Below are 16,982 nucleotides of genomic sequence, written 5' to 3'. Positions count from 1 at the left end.
ATTTGGGCCTTTAACCCATTTACACATAGTGTTCCATTATTGGAACGCTAAGCTTGTGGAAGTTATTTATATCCTACTGCTCAAGGTCATTGCCAAGTTCTAATTTTTCACAGAAAAATTCGCAACCTCCAGCATAAATGGGTTAATAGTGTTACCCACTAAACAACGAGGTCTCTTTCTAGGCATCCTTCTCAAAAATTGGTGATGTGGCAGAGCTACCCTTTGTCTGGGTACAGCAGTAAATACCAGGGTTTTAATCTGTGATGAACACATAAAATCTAAAGAGTGTCACAAAAGCAGATTCAGTGGAGGACAAAGGAAAGGAGATATTTTGTGCTTAAAGGATATTCAATTTTCAGTAAGATGCACTAATACACTTATGAGTTAACTGTGTTTATATAAAAACTAATGAGAATTGTATGAAAGAATCCTGATCTACTTTTGGATCTGTGGTAGACATGAAAACTGCTTGCTTTGGGAACCTTAAGAGTACATCCTACAGCTAAAACATTTTCATAGGATGTGACACAAATACTAGAGCTCCCAGCCAGTCCTGTGCTGAATACTCTGTGTTCCCACCTGGTTTACCTCTGAGTTTCTGAGTGCAAATAATATAATCCTTCAGCGGTGGTGCAGCTACACACACTTGACCATTGGAGATATTTTACTTGTTAAAATACATAATGCCTTACTATTATACTTTATATTTGCTCTGCAAATTTCTCCTCCAGAGATTTAAAGGTCCAGGTTTGCTGATTTCTTTGGGGATTGCTTCATGCTCTGAAATTGGTGTTTCCTGGCATATTCCTTAGTCTATTTCAATGTCCTATCCCACCCCTTCTTTACTCCATGTTCTTCTGACCATTTAGCATGCAGTAGAAAGGGACTTTACTACTGTTAGAAGAATCTATTTCTGTCCCACACCCAGAGGCCACCAATGGCAATAGTAGCCTAAGCATACCTGTAGTTCAATTTTTGACATGTGTCTAAAACATTTCCATTAACATGTGCTTAATTTGTTCTGTGAAAGTATGTCGAGAAATGATAAAAAGTAATGATGATTACATCATGTTAGATCATGACACTCACTCCTTTTTCCGGAAACTGCCAATGACATCACATCTTACTCAGAGTAAAAACCACAGTGCTTTCTGTGGGCTGCAAGGCCTCGTAGGATTTGCTTCCCATGACTTTCTGACCTCATCTCTCATCACACATCTCCTTATTCACTCCACGCCAAGCACATTGGCTATTTCACTGATTCTGAAACATGCCAGGTACACTGGCCTCTGAGCCTTTGCACTGGCTTTTCCAGGCACTGGCTTTTCCAGGCACTGGCTTTTCGCTCTACCTGGAAAGCTCTTTCCCCAGATGTTTGTATGGCTAGCTCCCTCATATTCTTCTGGTATTTACTCAAAAGTCCTTCTCTCAGTGAGGCTGTGCGTCACCACCCTAACTAAAATTATACCCATTTATTCTTTGTCTTACATCTCCCTGCTTTATTTTGTTCTTAGCATTCACCACTTTCTTATGTACAATGTATTTGTAATGTTTATATCATTTATTTTCTCTCTTTTCAACTGGAATGTAACCATCATGAATCTGATTTTTGCCCTTAGTTTTAAAAAGTTCCTGTATCCCTAGTGCTTAGAAGAATGCCTGGCTCAGTAGTTGTGTTTGTAATGAATGATGCTCCATGGATGATAAAGTGGAATACACGTTTAAATGAATGGAAGTTGTTTTAAATTTATTCCTTGGATGGGTAATGTCTTGTTGGCCAATGTTTTTAGTTGCGTTCTATCTTATTATTTGACGTTTTAACCATAAGAATCCATAAAATGACAAATATTTTACAGAACTAATGAAGATTCAGTTTTTATCCTAAAAGTAACATAACAAAATAAACTAGATGTGGATCCAGAGAGATAAGAGACTTTTGTTGCTGTTGCTAAATTTATTTATATCCATCTAACTTATAAGAATTCCTCACCTTGACCCCAACCTTTCAAATTACGTGTGTTTTCTCGAGCACACAGAGAATGACAGGATGAAAGAAGAAAGACAGCAAAAGGCAAAAAGAGCAGGACTGGCTGTTTGGAACCATAAAAGCATAGGAGTGAAATTGAGTTGTCACCACACACCTACCATGTTAGACTTTATTTCAGAACCAAAAAGCAACTTGGGCCAGCATTGGGAATCCAACAAGTAGAAGATTATATGCTTATAATTAGTGATTGGCTGATAATATTAGATTTTTCCAATTTAATATTTCAGAAGTTGGGATGTGTTTTATGATCTTAAAATGAGGATATGTATACATTTTAGCTCAGATCCATCCTCCCTTTCTCTCGCCCTTCTTTTCTTTTTTTTTTTTTTTTTATTGAGATACTCAGAATAGTCCATTTTAGAGACAGAAAGTACATTGGTGACTGCCAGGAGCTGAGGGGAGCAGGGAATGGGAAGATAATACTTATTGCACATAGAATTTCAGTTTTGCAAGATGCAAAGAGTTTATTTAGATGGATGATGGTGATGGCTGCACCATCACCACTACTACCACTTACTTCGGTGGTAGTAAGTGGTACTTACTACCACTGAACTATACACTTTAGAAGGGTTAAAATGGTAAATTTTACATATATATTTTACCACAATACAAAATTAAAATTGATGGCGTCCTAGAATTTAAGGAACACAGAATCCTAGCAAATTCCCCCTTCATATTGAACATGGGAAAACTGCCCAAATAACAATAAAAGAGATTGTGAAGTTTAAAAAAAGGAAGCAGTTAATGATAAGGCAGGACTGCATCTAGGCAGTTTCAAATGCAGGCTGTAGTAACAGCAGACCTGAATTTTAATGTTGGCCCTAACTCTTCAAAGCTTGTATGACCTTGTGAAAATGTCTGAAGTTCTGTGTCTTGCTTTTCTCATCTGTAAAATGGGGATGATGGTTACTGCCACTTAGGATTGTAAGGATCCTATGAACTAATGTATGCTGAGGGCTTATGAATACGCCTGGAAAAAGGCTAGTCAGAAAGGCAATACTGAAGAGTAGAGCATAGAGAAGAGAATAGAGGGAAAATGTTTAACACGATCCCTTTGCAATAAGGGAAAGAGAATTGGGTTCAGTTACAAGGGGAATGAAGTTACAAACCACCCATACATCGTTCACTTCTTGTGACAAAAGAGTACAAACATTTCTCAGACTAAAGAGAAGCTTCTGGAATATTTTAGAAAAACTTAAATTAAAAAATTTTTGGAAATAATTATATATCTGTTATTATTAATATATAGATATATAATATACAGATATATAATTATTGTTCCATTCATGTTTAATGATGGCCAACTTGAGAAGCCCTGTACTTTAAGATGGATACTAACCTTTTCATTAGTGCAACTGGGCATTTGCAGTTCCAATGATCATTTTGCCTGGGTTAGGGAGATCCCTTGGTTTCTTGTAGGATACAGGTTATTTCTTTACTACTAATTGCTACTGCCTGTTTGTTTCATATGATCAGACACTGAATGTGATCAAATACCAACACTGGTAACGTGTTACCATGAAGGGACATTAAATCCATAAGAATGAATTTATTAGTATAGGTGTAGGCTTCTGGAAATGAACAAATTTCTTTTAAAATTCAGAAGTGTATCTCCTGTGATTGAAAGAAAACTGTAGACTATGACATATTTGTTTAGTTACTGAGGCTGAATTTTCTGTTTTGATTGTGAGATATTATAATGTGTGAACACAGATACTAATAATGGAGAATTACTTGCTTTATGAGGCTCCAGATTTAAGAAGGCAAATAGAAAAATATGTCTAATTGAGTCAAGCAAGTAGTTATTTACTTTAGGTCTAACTTGATGAGTTGCCCTAGAACATTCTTATAATGTTTTTTTAACTGAGGATCATGACCTTGATCCATGTCAGCAGGGGATCAGGTAGTGAAATCCCAAAGGTGTCTGACTATTTGGCAGTTTTAATTATGAGGCCATCCCAAAGTCAGCAGAAATTACAAAAATACAATTTTCAACAAAGTGAGTGAAATACTAATGGTGAATACTAATGGTAGTAACTCCAAAGCAGGCATCATCAGCCAGGAGATAGATAGAGTGTAAACAGGGGGAATGAGGTGTTCCGGACTGGCTTCAGACCTGTTAATCATCATAGTACACTTCTCTCTTATTTTTACATTAAAAGTTAGATAATATTAATCCCAAATGTGTATTTTTAAAAGTTGCTATAAAAATAAAAATACTCATAACTTAAAGAGTTCAGCCATGGGACGTGCTCTCTGCAGGGTTGCTGGCTGTTCTCCCTGAGTCCCTGACTCCCAGCCCCACAAAGCAGTCCCCGTCCTACCACCCTCCGATCCCTGCTGCTGTCTGACCGGCTTTGCTTTTCATCTGTGCCTCTAGGAAATGTTTTCTCAGCCTTTGGCAAACAAGGTACATCTTAAGATTGTATCCCGTAGGTGATCACAATTATCTGAGTCATGCGGTGCCTCACTGAGACACCCTAGCTAAAATTAAGCTTCAAGTAAACTCCCATGGAAAGTGTTCACAGGCACAGAAAAACAAATGGACCAAATCAGCAGAATTCTTAGTTTACAGAAGTAAAAGACGTACTTTTCATGGAATCCTAGGCCACTAGTATTTGTTAGGATTGAATGGAAAGAGGTTTCCCTGTTCCTTTAGGAAAGTGAGTTAAGAAAGAAAGTGACAAGAACAATAGGGACTTTTTCTTGGTCCCATGTTATCCTTCCAAAGTAGAAGACAGATTCCTTCTCTAGATCTCTGTATCCTGTCACATGTTGCTGGCTTTCAACAAATGTTGAATAAACGAGTGAATGAAGATATTGAATGAGTGAAGTTGCTGCTGTACTGGGATAGTAGCCGGGGCTTTGCTTCTAGGGACACTGGGATCTTCTTTTTTCTCTGTTCTCCCCAAATTCAGGGGACTTAGGTGTATACCTATGACTAGGGTAATATTATTGTCTAAACGTGTGCCCCCAACTTGCCCACTGTGAAACTCATGCCCTTATTCCATCACACCCAGTGAGAGGACAGGGGAGTGGAGTACTGCCGCTGCCTGGTTGCTTGGTTTCCAGCATCACTGCTATCATGTTCTCTGACTCTTTGGACAGTAGTGGTGTAAGATGCCTTATTATGGTATTGAACTCAAATGCAATATAACTGCTCTTCACGGCTGAAGGATTCAAGTCTTAATCTCTCCTCCTAGTTCAGAGTCTAGTGCAGAGCAGGCATGCAGTAAATGTTTGCATGCGTGGCAGAGGTGTAATTCTGAGTACAAAATGCTGTCATAGTAGTTATTTCTTTTGGTAACTAGAGATAACGTTTACTTAAAGGAGATTTCATGGGCTGAGCCTTACTTTTCCTTTCTTGATACTGAATGTTTAAAAACAGGATTATGAAATCAAGACTGTGTGATACTTTTAATAACTAGTTTTAAAAATAAGTATAATAATGACTGGCTGGAATATGGTATGTGTGTGTATTTGTGTATATGTAGTATTACTAATCCAGCTATGTTGTAATATTTGTTGTCCTCAAAAAGGGGGCTGTTTTCTTTTCCCCATTTTAATTTAGGTACTTACCATTCTGATTTGGGAAGTTTTTACTCTCAAAATTATCTTCTGTTTTAGAAAATAAATAAGCATAATTGTGGCAAATCACTGCTTGTATGTTGATTTTGGATGTAGACAGGACAGCAGAGCTCAGGAAAGAACAAAGTGAAACAAAGGGGAAACAGGGAAGAAGACAACTGTAGACCAATGCAAACCAATAGAACCCAGAAACTCAAAGGAAAACACAGCGTGATGTTACAAGTAAAAACAGCGGTTGAGACTCCTACCTTCCGTGAATTAATAACTCTTGAAATGGAGTGGCGAGTACATGGGGTTTCATTGTGCTCATTTCTCTACTTTAAATCTATTTGAAATTTTCTGTAATAAAAAACATTTTTTAAACAGACACAAAGGAAAGATGTTAACATTTATTACATCTTTATGCTTGATTGTAATACTTGATAATTAAAAGGAAGTTGTTATAAAAGGAAGGCTTTCCACTTAGATGGTGAAGGGAAAAGTAGATGGTGTTCTGATGTTATGTGTACCACCTGCCATGTAGAGTCAGGGAATTCGTTTTCCAGGTGAGGTTCCTGGCTAGCTCTCAGATTCTGTAATTCTATGAGGGATAAAGCTTTTCAGATGTGCTTCTCCCCATCATGCCAGGAAAACCTGGCAGAAGCCATAGTTCCTTAATTAAATCAAAGTACCATTGTTACAGTTGAGTTAGATCTCCCTCCCTGACTCTCCACACACACTATTGGTTGGATATTTTACTGTTGAAATCCCCACGTTGATTCCAGTTTTGACTTAGCTGAATTGGATGTGGTCAGTAAAAGGTTGCACCATGAGCTAAAGTAGAAAGGTAAAGTGATTTAGGCTTCTCTTCCGTGCTTTGAAAGTCAGATTGACTCAACAGGAGTTTATACTTAAATACATTTTAAATTAGGTGCTCAGGATTTTATAAGCACCATGGAAGAATCAAAAGAAATGTAAGACAGTTTTGCACTGAGAAACTTAGGCTGAGAGACCAACTCACATAAAATTATTAGTCATCCACCTGAGGCAGAATAGGATGAAACACTAAAGAGCACAGTTTAAGACAAGACCCAGGTCAGCCAGTAGATGGGGAAAGGAGAATGGCACAATGTAACGAGGAGGAGGTAGAAATGGGTTATGAAAGATGGATTGACCTGAGAGGGAGGAGTGGGAGGTGAGTAGAGTGTTGGGTACAAAACCTTGGGATAGTTGTTGTAAAGGAAAATGGAAGAAAGCTCATTAAAAGGAAGAAATGGAAAATGATAAGTAGAAGTGGTGATTACAAGTCCCAGTGAAACAGGAAATCAAGGTTCCAAACTAGAAGTGGAATGATGAGCTTTCAGGAAGGAGTTAAGAATCAGTTCTCCCAAGCCTGCAGGAAGAAAGAAAGGAACGAAATAAGAGGTAATATATATTATACTATTACACACTGAGGAAGAAAGTGTCTAGGGGAGCTCACACAAGATGGCCTTAACTATTGTCCATTACAAAGGCTCTGAGATCACCTCCTAAACATAGTGGGAAGAGAGAGTACAGGCTTGGGGAGAAAGGAGCCAGTCTAGATAGAGGTCAACCATGGAGTACATACCAGATTATAGAGGACACATAAATAAAGACCCACTGAGAAGTAAGAAGGCCAGATCAAAACCAAACCGGCAGTCATCTTTTATTCAACCCGTGTTTATTGAACACCTGTCGTCATTCTTCCATTCAACAGACATTTAGTTATCACCCACTGTGTGTCACATGCCAAGGCAAATCTACTTGCAAAGAATGCAGAGTCTATTAGAAGAGAGGGACATGTATGCAATCAAGTCTAACCTTAGTGCATTCAGAGTAACGCCTGCTGTAATGAAGGTTCATCTAGATACTGTTGCTGGCGCATAGTAAACAGTGAATTCAAGGAAGACTTCACAGACCAAGCCCTAATAGAGGTGGACCTTAAGGAATGGGGAAAGAAGAAGAAAGGGTGGGAAAAGTCGGTCCATGCAGAAGGAGTAAAAGTAGTGTGTGAGAGAGCATGCCATATATGGGGAGGTTTTGAGTGACCTGGTAGGTAGAAGAATATTGGAGTTAGAGGAATAATAGAGACAATAGGGTATTTACCTAATGGATCTTACTGCCAATATTCTTAATTCAAAGGAAACAAAATTGGCAGAAATATAAACACATGTGGACAGAACAGTCTTTACCTACTTAACACAAGGATGTAACATTGATCGCTCTTAAATTCTGCTTTATGTTCCTATAGTGAGTTTTAATATACTACCCTTGAGCATTATGAGTGCTTGTAAATATCAGTACAGTATTGAGAAACATAAATATGCTCATTTTGAGTCAATTTTCAGTATCTGTTTCTATTTGGGGCTCATTTTGGAGAACTGGTTTTGGAGCACCTCACTTCCATATCATACAAAGTAGCTTGGGAGGAAACGGTGCTCTCTTCTTGCTATAATTTCCTCCAACCAGAAAAAAGATCATTTTTGTTTCGTTTTTCTTAAGACAGGGTCTCACTTTGTTGCCCAGTCTGGAGTGCAGTGGTGCAAACACGGCTCACTGTAGCCTCTACCTCCCGGGCTCAAGTGATCCTCCTTCCTCAGTCTCCAGAGTAACTAGGACCACAGGCACACACACCATGGTTGGCAGTTTTTTTGGGTTTTTTTTGTTTTTTTTTAGACAGAGTCTCACTCCATCGCCCAGGCTGGAGTGCAGTGGCGCGATCTCGGCTCACTGCACATGCTTGGCTGTTTTATTTATTTGTTTGTTTATGTGTTTATTTTAGAGATGGGGTCTCACCATGTTGCCTATGCTGGTCTCAAACTTCTGGTCAAAGCAATCCTTAGCCTCCCAAAGTGCTGGAATTACAGGCATGCACCACCACACTTGGCCAGTTTTGCTTTTTGTCCTCACTAAACAGCAGTTGTTTTTTTTTTTTTTTTCCTACTTAGTTAAATGTTTCTGTTTCTAAAATATTATTACTTGTATGGGATTTTAAAAACAGATGTCTGTTTTTTCTGGTTCTGAATTTGAAGGTATTATTTTCTTTTTCAATTGAACCCTGGGTGGCTCCATCTAACACTTTTGAATTTCAACTGGCTTTTATTTCTATTGCATTTGAATGAAGAATCAGGAAATTCTATTGAGATTACATATTTTATGGTTATGCTGAGATTATGAGAGATACTGCCTACACTACTGCATATATTTCAAAATGATGTTTTTAGGTTTTCTGTTCTTGTGAGCCTCTCCGTGTGTCTTTCATGACTTGCATATGAGACAGCTGAGGAAGAAACAATCTATATGTCGTTTCTCAGTCTATACTTCCTTTGGCATTTATACCATGCATAAATATGCCCAAATATGATTTTTTTTTTAAAAAAGCGTGTGGGGCATGAGGGAGGGGAAGAAATAGTAAGTAAGCGTCAATATACACAGAGCACTGAGCCAGATGCTGGGGAGGTTACAAAACAATTTATAGGCTCTGCCCTGGAATAGAAGGTAACATTATATGAACAAGCAAACTCATAAGAAGTTAATAAGGTCAGAACAGAAAGTGTTAAAATGCAGATAAGTGAGGCTAGTTGGAGCTACCAGGGGAAGTCACTGTGGCCTGAGTGTTTATGCTTTTGGAGGAAGAGAGACAGACCTCAACAGCTAGGGGTATGCCCTACACACTCACAAAGCTTTGCCTGCCCCTGGGTGTGTGTCTGCTCTCAGTGGAGATACCAGTATCCACTGTGCCTTGTGGGTCATTATTTTTTGCTTGTTAAGAAATGTTTAGTTTGGCAAAAACATGCTTATACGCTTAACATGCCTGTCTTACCTCTTTTGTGGTAAATGAACCAAATTGCATTCTCGTATTTTCTGTTTGACAGTGACAGCTGTGCCAGATTCAATTCAGGCCCCTTGGACTAAGAACACTTGTGATTTTCATGTATCTACAATATATCATTCTTAGAGAAGATCAGCCTTACCCATATTATTTCCTTTTTCAGACAAATGGACACCTACCTGGGAACGGAGATGTATAGCAAGAAAGGTTGGCACGTTTAGAAAATGATAAAGTATCCCTCATTCTTCAGGCAAGTGATTTTTAAATATTGTTCTTTCCTTGCAGCATACTTACAAAGACTGTTTTAAATTGGGGTGGCAAATTCAGATTGCTTGCAACCTGACTGCTAATAGAAACCAGTTCTATTAGCAACCAGACTGCTAATAGAAATAAGCACGGTAAGCCATCTGTACACAATAGGGAGTAGTGGACTGGGGCAAAATGATGGTTTGTACACCCAGTTTAGAAGGAGCTGCCATTAACCTCAGCTCTTCTGGGGCCAGTCTGAATACAGGTGCAATGTCATCTGATTTTATCTGTCATCTGATCTGATCGATTTTTTTTTTTGGAGGCAGGGTCTTCTTACATTGCCCAGGCTAGTCTTGAACTCCTAGGCTCAAGCAATCTTCCTACCTCAGTCTCCTAAGTAGCTGGGATTACAGGTGTGCAGCACTACACTTGGCTGGATCTGACTTTAAAATATATTTTAATATGTATCAGAAATTTGGATATATGAATATAGCATAAAATCTGCATATATATAAATTTATATTTCTGAATCTGAAATCTGAATAAATATATTTAATTTTTCAATTTTAAAAATGATACCCTGTGTGCAGCCTGGGTGACAGAGCGAGACTCCGTCTCAAGAAAAAACAAAAATGATACCCTGTGTGAGACAAAACACAACAGTGACTAGAATCCTCCTTGTGGGCTAAATTTGAGTTTGTTTCTTCATAATGTTTTAAATGCTTGACAAACATTTTTCTTTGGTATATTGAGCAAAATGAACTGAAGTATGTTTTTCTTTGGTATATTGAGCAAAATGAATTGAAGTATATTTACTGGGTGATGATTATTGAGGAAAATCTCGGAGATCGGCTCTAAGCATTAGAGTTGAAGGACTAGCCCCACAGCTCCTCATGGACCTTTGAGTATACTAAGTTGCCCCCTGGCTTTGAACACATCTATGAACTGTGTCATCTTCAAAGAGCTCATGGAACTTGAATTCCCTAGGTTCTTTTCCTTATTCTTCTTGAAGTATCGAATTTGAATAGCTCTTGATAATTTCTATTTGAAACATTAACTTTATTTCCTCTCTTCTAATCCTATCTCCGCCCTGCCCGCAAAAAAAGATGTGCACACTCTCTCTCATAAATGGTTGAAGTGACTTTAACCAAAAAATAGTGTACATTACTAATCTACACAAATTTTCTCTGAAATTGTACAGGGCTCCTTAAATCAAAAAGCAATATATAAATAGGAATGCGAGGGACCACTGTCTTCTTGGTACTTCTCAGATTTTTTTTCTTTACGATCGTATGAGTGGTAGGATCATTCCTTTTTTTGTTCCATTTAGAGAAATAACGTATGCAGTTGGACCCAAATTCTTTTTCACTCATCACAGTATTTTATTCTAAATACAGCTAAGTGTGTTAACAGACCAGGTGGAGGATGAGGGAGAGAAGATTAGAGATTTGGAGTTTTGTCTTGAAGAGCACAGAGAGAAGTTGAATGCCACAAAAGAAATACTGCAGCAGGTATGTGCAGAGGCCAAAACCAAAATAGCATTTCCCTGCTGAACTATTTGAGATGCTACATTTCTATGTTGTGTTTGCTCTGATGCAGCAGTAAGTTTCTTGATTCACTTAGACCAGCACATTAAAAAAAAAAAATGAGAGTAGCAGAGTCTCAAAACACATGCACACAATATAAAGTGTTTATGTAATTAGAATCTGCAACAAAATGTCAATAGGATTGTGGCTTATTTTAATTTTCTTTCTTTGCATTCAGATGGTTTCCTAACTCTTGCCTATAAGCATATGTTTTATGATTAAGAAAAAAGAATAATAGTAAAAAAATCTAAGAATCCAATTTAAAAGTGGGTGAAGATTTGAATAGACGTTTCTCAAAAGAAGACATACAAATGGCAAATAGATATATGAAAAGGTGCTCAAGATCATTGATCATCAGAGAAATGCAAATCAAAACTACAATGAGATACTATCTCACCCCAGCTAAAAGGGCTTTTATCCAAAAGACAGGCAGTAACAAATGCTGGCAAGGATGTGGAGAAAAGGGAACCCTTGTACACTGTTGGTGGGAATGTAAATTCGTACAACTACTTTGGAGAACACAGTTTGGAGGTTCCTCAAAAAACTGAAAATCGAGCTACCATATGATCCAGCAATGCCACTGCTGTATATATACCCGAAGGAAAGGAAATCAGTATATCAAAGAAGTATCTGTGTTCTTGTGTTCGCTGTAGCTCTGTTCACAGCCACCAAGATTTGGAAGCAACCTAAATGTCCATCAACAAATGACTCAATAAAGAAAATGTGGTACTTATACACAATGGAGATGATTCACCCGTAAAAAAGAATGAGATTCAGTCATTTGCAACAACATGAATGGAACTAGAGGTTGTTATGTGTAAAATAAGCCAAGCACAGAAAAACAAACACCTCATGTTTTCATTTGTGGGATCTAAAAATAAAACAATTGAACTCATGGAAATAGAGTAGAAGGATGGTTACCAGAGGCTGGGTATGGTAGTGGGGGATGAAGGAAGAGGTGAGGGATGCTGAAGGGGTAGAGAATGATAGTTTGAATAAGGTCTAGTATTTAGTAGTACGTCAGGGTGACTATAGTCAATAATAATCTAATTGTACATTTGAAAATAAGAGTATAACTGGATTGTTTGTAACACAAAGGATAAATGCTTGAGAAGATGGGGACCCCATTTTCCATGATGTGATTATTACACATTGTATACCTGTATCAAAACATCTCATGTACCCCATAAATATATATACTTACTATGTACTCACAAAATTAAAAATTAGAAAAAGAAAAAAGAAAAAAGCTAAGCACCATCTATAACACATAGGACAGGCTCCGTAAGGTTGTGGATGGAGTATGCACTGGAGCAAAACCTCGTAGGTTTCCACTCCTGCTGTGCCTCTTTTTTTCTCCCCGCTCTATGACATTAGGCAAGTTCCTAACCTCTCTATTACTAAGTTTCCTCATCTTTTGATTAAGGATAATAAGAATTTCTACCTGATAAGATTTTTGTGAGGACTGAAACAGTATATGTCATAACGGTTGCCTGGCATATAACAAACTTAGTATCATCATCATCAATGTTATCATCAGACTTAAGTATATATATGGTTTATGCATGTGTATCTACGTAACATGTCTCCCTCAGAAAACTGACATGTGTTTCTTTCTGCTCAAAGGAGGGTAACGAAAGTGAATGATTTTTTATTTTATTTTATCTTATTTTTGAGATGGAGTCTCGTTGCCCAGGCCGGAGTGCAGTGGTGTGATCTCGGCTCACTGTAATCTCTGCCTCCTGGGTTCAAGCAATTCTCCTGCCTCAGCCTCTCGAGTAGCTGGGACTACAGGCACCTGCCACTACGCTAGCTAATTTTTGTATTTTTAGTAGAAATGAGGTTTCACCATACTGTCCAGGCTCGTCTCGAACTCCTGACCACAAATGATCCGCCCCCCTCAGCCTCCCAAAGTGCTGGGATTACAGGCGTGAGCCACAGCACCCAGCCTAAAATGAATAATTTTTTAAAAGTGTGTATATTCAGTAATTATACTTTACTACATCCTCTACTTAATAGGTGCTGCTTTACAATCATAAATGAGGTAAATTCACATGTGGCTGTTTATAATAAAAGAATTATTGGATGTCTCTCTTAAATTCCAATAGGAGCTTCTAAGTAGGACATCCTTAGAAACTCAGAAGTTGGATCTGATGGCTGAAATATCTAACCTGAAGTTGAAACTGACGGCTGTAGAGAAGGACAGATTGGATTATGAAGATAAGTTCAGAGACACAGAGGTGAGTGATACAGTCTCTCCTCTCTCTCTGTCTGTCACCCTGTCTCTGTCTCTCATACACGTACATTCCTAGGGCAAAGTTGAAATTCCCTGGAGGTGTGCAAGGCATTACTACGTGCCCTCATCCTGCTTCATTTTAAGGATAATCTTTGATTACATTGACTTTTTATCACTAAATGCTAATGACAATTTTTAGTTTTAGACTTTTGATATGAAATATTAATCCCTTTATCAACCTTTAGAAATACTTTTGACTTTAGGATATTTGGAGCATCTGTCCATTCATACTAGTTTTCCTAATTTTGTAAATAATGGGCTTAAATGCATGATTTTACTAGTAGTTATTATTTAGGCACGCTGATTTTTACTATTTAATTGGATTTTAAAAATCTGTATAGAAAACATACTTACATTATATAATCACAAAATCACAGAGCCTTTTTGAGGGATCATATTGATGAATATCACTAAGGACTCATATTATGCAAGGATGATTGGTTAACTGGGAAAAGGTGATTTTTTTCTTTGAACTTGAATTCTGACCTGTTAGATGACGAATCACAAATATGTTATTGAATAATGTCCAACAGCTCTTGACCTAATTCATAAGAAGAAAATATATATCATCTAATTGAAATATTGTATGATTATTAAGTGACTCCTAAGGAGTAATTGTATAATTATGATAGGTAATATTTTGCCCATTTTATAAGAGACCACAATTTAAAAGCCTATAGGTTTACAGGGAAGTGTATTTCATTACAGCATCCCTTCTCTTAGCCTTTGTGAACTTGAATCTTTATACTTGGGAGTTTAAAATAATCCCTATTCACAAAGTTTTATTTCCTTATAGCATTGTTCTACTTGTAATTTTTGGCATTCTTGGACAATTTTGTCCTGTAGTCTATGAATTCGTGACCCAGGAATACATGCATGTCTTTGTAAAAAGAGAGAAGCTGGCCAGGCACAGTGGCTCACGCCTGTAATCCCAACACTTTGGGAGTCCAAGGAGGGTGGATCACTTGAGGTCAGGAGTTAAAGACCAGCTTGGTCAACATGGTGAAACCCTTGTCTCTACTAAAAATACAAAAACTAGCTGGGTGTGGTGGTAGGCACCTGTAATCCCAGTTACTGTGGAGGCTGAGGCAGGAGAATGTCTTGAAACCGGGAGGCTGAGGTTGCAGTGAGCTGAGATGGTGGCACTGCACTCCAGCCTGGGTGACAGAGCAAGACTCCATCATTAAAAAAAAAAAAAAAAAAAAAGAGAGGAGAGAGAAGCAGAAATATAGTAACCATTGTAGGGATCTTTGTGGCTTGTAGTAAAAAATAAGTCATCTCCCATGCAGGGTATTTGAGTGTCTCTTTTGGAGGAGTTAATATTGCTTAACACTCTAATTTTGTTTCCTACTGTCTGGGCTCTGGACAAAAATACACCACGATTTATCAGAATACTTGGACAAGTTTTATGAGCAAATTGGTTCTTTAAAAAGTGACACTAAATAAAATAAAAAGTGGCAGTAGAAAAGGTGTAAAATTGTGTTGTGTTATGTAAACATTAAGATTGGTTTCTCTTTTATTTTCTAATTATGTAATTAGGTGAACAGCAGGACCCTCATCCACTTTCCAGTTGAGAATTGTCATCAAACTTACAGTAAACTCAATCCCTGATAAGCTTCTAATATATATCCAACACTATTGCTAAAATGTATGCACATACCCAGAGATTAGAGAATAGTTGAGAAACTTTGTGATGTTATATATGACAATAATTAAAATAGTCCTCAAAATTAAAACTGATTTGACTATTCTCATGTTCCTGTTATCATCCACTTAATAAAAATAAAATATTTCCCTGGCTATTTCATGAATCTTAAGGATTCATGGGCTTAAAGGATTTAATTTTCATTTCTTTCTCCCATATTGGGTTGATGAGCAATCCATATTTTTGTGGACAAAGGAAGAAATTACAAATTAAAAAAAATACCCATGTATCACTGAGAAGGTTCAAAAGGTAAATGGCTTTACTAAAGAATGTGATATATTTAAAATATAAAATAGCATTCTATGAAATAGAATAGAAATAGCACTCTATGAAATAGCATTCATAGAGTCATTTTTAAGATAGAAATATCTGACAAATAATAGATATTAAGCTACATTTCTTAATCAAAATTATAGTCACCTTTTATTTTCATAAACCCATCACTTTAGGACAGAGGCATTGGGGATTTAAAGGAATGGTTTTGTTTGTTTGTTTGTTTTTGACAGAGCGCAATCTCAGCTCACTGCAACCTCTGCCTCCCGGGTTCAAGTGATTCTCCTGCTTCAGCCTCCTGAGTAACTGGGACTATGGGCGTGCGCACCCAGCCAATTTTTTGTATTTTAGTAGAGACGGGTTTCACCATGTTGACCAGGATGGTCTTGATCTCCTGACCTTGTGATTCACCCATCTTGGCCTCCCAAAGTGCTGGGATTACAGGTGTGAGCCGCTGCTCCCAGCCAATGCTTTGTTTATTAAGGAGGTAGATTTATTTCTATTTGTCTCATCTGATTCATTCAACTTTAACTCTAGGAGCTGGTGACCTCTTAAGATGTCCAAGCTGCTATTTTGTAGGTATAGGTAACTGTGTTACCACTTTCCTAATGCACTTTCTTGTTTCTTCTTGGACAGGAGCTGATTCAGAAGATCAATGATTTGAGGTTAAAAGTCAGTGAAATGGACAGTGAGAGACTTCAGTATGAAAAAAAGCTTAAATCAACCAAAGTAAGTTTTTCTCACGGGTTAACATTTTCAAACAAATGGCTCCACTGTTCATCTATGACCAATAATATAAATAACATGTTTTCTACTTAGTATATGATAAAGAAGGTATTGTAAAAGTAAATGAAGTTCCCCCCAAGCTGGAAACCTTCTTGAATTTAAACACCACTGATCTGAATTTAAAAACAAGGCTTAACTCATCTGACAGAACATAACCTCCCCTTTCTCTAAGTTGTATCTAACCTCCTTTATAAACTGGTACTATTTTCTTGGTTATTTAGTTTGTCTTTTTCTATCTGTAGTTTTCTTTCACTCCTCTGTCTCTCTACCAGTCTTTAATGGCCAAACTTTCTAGCATGAAAATCAAGGTGGGTCAGATGCAGTATGAAAAGCAGCGGATGGAACAAAAATGGGAGTCACTGAAGGTGTAGTAGACGTTAGGCGATGGGGTCCATGGCCTGTTGCTTTCTGGCTTGTGTTGTTTTGCTGTGATGATGTTTTAGTGGCATGTGCATTCATTCTGTGTGTGTCACCTGTTGATTAAAATCACCTCAAGCCGATTGAAGGAACAATGGGATCCCTGATGTTGTTTTCAGAAATACATGAACTAATTAGTGAAATATAATAAACAGGTAAAATGAAAGAATTTATAAATTAAACTCTCTTAGACTGAGACCCAA

At 37.6% G+C, this 16,982-nt stretch overlaps 1 pseudogene; it reads left to right on the top strand.

Annotated features, from left to right (window-relative positions):
* LOC105492162 (liprin-beta-1-like) overlaps positions 1–16,982 on the top strand; it is a 120,098-nt pseudogene that overhangs the window by 91,496 nt on the left and 11,620 nt on the right.

Source organism: Macaca nemestrina, chromosome 10 (assembly GCF_043159975.1).
Source record: "Macaca nemestrina isolate mMacNem1 chromosome 10, mMacNem.hap1, whole genome shotgun sequence".
NCBI lineage: Eukaryota > Metazoa > Chordata > Mammalia > Primates > Cercopithecidae > Macaca > Macaca nemestrina.
The sequence above is the reverse complement of the archived record's forward strand: the minus strand, read 5'-3'. Positions and strand labels throughout refer to the sequence as shown.